The 4,761-nt window shown below is 42.4% G+C and overlaps 1 non-coding gene across 1 annotated transcript; it reads right to left on the bottom strand.

The window, feature by feature from the left end:
- Window positions 1-3,287: 3,287 nt before the first annotated feature.
- Window positions 3,288-3,361, bottom strand: TRNAT-AGU (transfer RNA threonine (anticodon AGU)). Its single transcript has one exon. It is a non-coding gene; the product is annotated as a tRNA-Thr (tRNA).
- Window positions 3,362-4,761: the final 1,400 nt, after the last annotated feature.

Genomic DNA, 4,761 nt, shown 5'->3' with positions numbered 1-4,761 from the left:
TACATATTTCTACACACGCTACTTCATTATGTTTGTCTGACAGGAGGTATCTTCTGAAATCGTTTGTCACGCGTTGTATACAGGTTATCGTCTAGTATTGTTTTTCTGTCTCTTAAATGTTCGTCAACTTAGCGCCAAGAGCAGTTTGCATGTTCTTCTTCTCAAATGGTTTCAACCGCCACGGTTGCTCAGTGGCTATGGTGCTGGGCTGCTGAACACGCGGTCGCCGGATCGAATCCAGGTCACAGCGGCCGCATTTGGATGGGGGCGAAATGCGTAGACACTCGTGTACTTAGATTTAGGTGCAGGTTCAAGAACCCCGGGTAGTGAAAATTTCCGGAGTCCTGCACTACGGCGTGCCTCATAATCAGGAAGTGGTTTTGGCACGTAAAACCCCATAATTTAATTTAATTTCTCGAATGGTTTCACATTGTTAGCGCTAAGTGTTACGTTTTCGCAAATGACACGCTCTTCATATCATCAAATTCAGTGCTATTACATTTTCCTCACGCTTCGCACCTTGCGCTCAATGTATTGTTCGTCATGTATGTAACCACTCCTGCTTAAGGCCTCTAATCAGAACCTGGCAGTAATCTTGAAACAAATAAAAAAGTAACTGAGTGTGTCCTTTATTGTGCAGCCTAAGACGATGATAACGAAGTATATTGGCATCCCCTTTAAAAATGGGTCGGGGACATATAATCTCATATCCTTGCCCGCTTGGTTAAAAGAGGCTATCGGGCCGTTTGAATATCGGATATAGACCTCATTTTTGTATTTAAATGATCTGTCACAGTATTTTACTATTACTCTTCCAATGACTGGTTGTATCAGTCGTCCCCCTGCCGTTTATCCACCACTACTCTAATTGTCGTCATTTCTTTCTTGATGCTTTCTCTCCGAATTTCAGTGGAATTTCTGGTCTGCTTGCCTTCCATCCAATTTACCGGCTCTGTTTCTCTGACTTTTTCTGTCTGCCGGTTGTCTATCGACACCTTCAGTTGCCCTGTGCTTGGTTGCCAACTTTCTTGACACCATCCATTCTCTGTCCACGCTTTTGAGGTAGAGGTACTTTCGCACTTCATCCGGCCATTTCTTTTCACCCGTGTTCATTAGTCATTCCTTGAAACTACTCTGGCTCTGCGCTTCTATGACTTAAAAAAACGCAACCCGTGTCAGCTTGCACTGCCTCATTCATTCTTTCATCTTGGAAAACTTGTACCCATTCTCTGGCCAGGAGAAAATTTCTGATTTCCAGCACGCAATTTCCCTTCGCAAAGTTTACGCTTACACCACTACATTTTTACAAATTCCACTTATTGATAGGTATTTGTACTCGGTAACTCTCTGTTAGTAGCTGCAATGAAAGGCTGAAGAGAAAAACTGAAATGGTTCTTTCTATTTATTTTCATTTTAAAAAAGCTCTTTTTGGCATTATCTCCCATCTTACAACCTTGGCAGCATATGTATGCTGCGAACTGTAGTATTCAGCAAAACTTGATCAACCAGACTTGTAATTTCGTTAAACGGCAAGCAGTCATTTGCGATATGTATGATATGAACCTTTTCATCAATTACCTAGATAGTTAGTGAGTCAAATTACCTAGTGACTGAAATTGTTACCTGTCTTGCCTTCCTTTTCTTTCTTTCTGTCTGTCTTTCTTTCTTTCTTTCTTGCTTTTTGTTGCTCTTCCGTTGCAGTAATCTTAAGTAAATATAGATATGTTCGTGTTTTTATGCCTTGGCCTAAGTTCAAGTATCTTTGTATAATACTTACAAGTACGTGCCCTCACGTACTTCTTACTGATAGTAGTGTTAATTGTATATCTACTTTTTCTATTGACTACATTGGGGAGGTGTTCGGTGTAATTACACTGGGGGAATAATGATATTGCTTGTTCAATGCTTTTTAAATGTTTTTGAATAATACTTCTTTTAGGTTTAAGTAATTGTAGTTCCCCCTTACCCTATGCCTTCCTAAATGCATATAAGGTATTATTAAAAGCTTGGACAAATTAAAAAGGAACAAATAAATCCAATTCAACAGTGGCTGAGATTGATGAAAGGCAAGGTCTTCTTGGACGTATTAGTGCACCATGTGGTCTGTTGTTTAGAGTGCGCCACCATCAGGATCCACCCCCCATATTTACGCTCTTCTAGCTTCGAAATCAACAAATATACATGTTTTGAAAAGTCAAACTTCCGGCACTGGATTTATTCACGCGCTCTTAGAACCAACGCATATGAGTATAGTTCGAGCCTTCTTGCGCAATTTATGCGCAAAAATTTACTACTGCTTCCTCCATAGCTTTACACAAATAGGTCCGCATTTTCGTTCCGAGCATAATTTTCACACCGTTTTGCCTTACCTCCACTAGCAGGCATCAAATCGCTGTATTTTGACGAACATGATCAGAAAGTGGCAACCAGATACACATATTCTATGGGCTCCAAGTTGATCCAAAACTGTAAGTAAAGGCGTTGCCGCCAATGGATGGATGGATGCGAAACATTAATGAAAGTCATGAGGTACGTGACTCAGCGCACTGCGGGCCGCTCCCACGTTTGGACAGTCAGGGCATGCCCGACCGCCGATTCGTGGGCCTTCTGGACAGCCCATAGTTGCGCTTCGGAATCGGGGCTCTTGATAGCGGAGAGCCACTTGTCCTCATTGATTTCTTCCGTGCCTCGAAACGAGGCACAACGCCAGAGCATATGTTCTAGGCTAGCGAAGTCATTGCCTCCAAAAAATAATTAAATAGATGTGTCACTATCGCAGATCAAATAGAAATGTGCGCCCAGAACACTTCCTCGCCTAACTGAAACAATTTTATGAAGAACGGACGTTTAAAATTTAGCCAAATTGTGCCACCGGCATGAAGTGGTAGCGGTGCTTCTGCCTCTACTTTATTGTGTATCTGTCTCATTGTCTTTCCCTTCATAAGACGTAGTGCTTTCCAATAGATTGTAAAAGGTAAGGTAGTCTTCTTTGGGACACAACATTGGACTGCTTCATTAGGCGCGGAAATGAAACTGATTTATTTACAACGCCAGACACATGTCTTCGGTGAGCGCTGCTCTAGGAAGCTGCAGCTTTCTTTTTTCTTTCTTTCTTTCAAGCAAGTGGTTTTCTTTTCAGTGCCAAAAACGCTAGTGTTAATCCCGGTCACACTGACATTTTAAAAAAGGAAGCGAATATATCTGGCAGCCTAAAGGAATGCAGGTGCAAGTAGAATGCTGCGCAGAACGTAAATGCGAGCGATAAAAAACAAAAGGTACGCACAGCAAGGCACCGGTGAGATTCGAACTCACGATCTCCTGTTTACTAGACAGGCGCTTTAACCAACTAAGCCACGGCGCCGATGACTTGCTGCGATGCCCCAGGTTCGGTGCCTGGCATAATTGCGTAAATGCCTATTGACGTAATCCCCCAACTAGCCTAGTATGAGCGTCACGTAGCAATGCGGAGCGCTCAGGAAACTCGTTTGGTGCATATGTATTGTCATGCAATGCCGAGCATAACACGGGCACCTTTCTTTCAAGGACGTGGGCTTCAATCTGTACCTGGAGTGCAGATAATATTTTTTTCCTAAAAAAATGATAACTAAAAAAAAAGATAACGTGCATCTGTTCAGAATCGCGTTCAGGAGGTAAAAAAGCGAATGCCATGTGGATTAGGGCGTAGGGCTCTCTTTAGGATTCTGTGTGATATATTCCAAAAGAATATGGCATTATTAGAATCACTGATAACATGTTCGATCATTTCAGCTTTGTTGCAGACAAACCGTCTGCTTCCCCATGGCAGATAAATGCCTCTTCCCTCTAACCACCTTATAACACGCAGGGTTCCCGTATGAAGCTTGAAGAAAAATGTTTTAACGCTTGCCGGTATCCCCATACTTTTAAAACTTTAGGTACCTCTTGCCCAGGCCCTTGAAATATTGACTAGTACAATGGTATAGGGAAGACACTCTCAATGAGATCCTTCATAAGACGCTTTCTTTCTACATTCTAGAGGTAATCAAGGGAATATCTTGCCCTAAAGAACCAAGAAGCTGTCACAACTTCGCTCAAGAACCGCAAAATTGTTTAATGATGGCCAATGGCTGAAGAAACAACAAAATCAGGCATAGAACCTGATAACATTGTGTGAAAATTAACAACACAGAAAAGGGACTCTTTCGAGCCTTATCAAACGTGATACAACTTGCTGAAGAAACATGTGGCTCACCGACAGACCACTTTTCTTTACTAGACGAAACAAATTTGTGCTTGATGTTCGCTCCCGCGTAGAACACCAGAAATACGTGGCGAACATTTGCACGTGCCACTATTTGTAACGGTTTTCTTGCAGCGAGAATTATGCATCTTCTGCAGGCACTGTAGTGCACACGTAAGCACATTAGAAAATTTCACCGAATTTTTGTGATGGCGCCGAGGACTCGCTACGATGACCCAGTTTCGGTGTCTGGCATAATTGAGTAAGTGCCTATTGGCGTAATCCCCCAACTAGTCTAGTATGAGTGTCACGTAGCAATGCGGAGCGCTCAGAAAACTCGTTTGGTGCATATGTATTGTCATGCAATGCCGAGACTAACACGGGCACCTTTCTTTCAAGGAAGTAGGCATCAATCCGTACCTGGAGTCCAGATAATGTGTTTGTAATCCTACAGCCGTTAAATTCTTTAAAATTCGATTTGCCTTGCATATTCCTTCTTTCTATTCGTCGATCCATGCATGTCGTCCCGTTGACAACTGTAG

Source organism: Dermacentor andersoni, chromosome 6 (genome assembly GCF_023375885.2).
Source record: "Dermacentor andersoni chromosome 6, qqDerAnde1_hic_scaffold, whole genome shotgun sequence".
Classification (NCBI taxonomy): Eukaryota; Metazoa; Arthropoda; class Arachnida; order Ixodida; family Ixodidae; genus Dermacentor; species Dermacentor andersoni.
The sequence above is the reverse complement of the archived record's forward strand: the minus strand, read 5'-3'. Positions and strand labels throughout refer to the sequence as shown.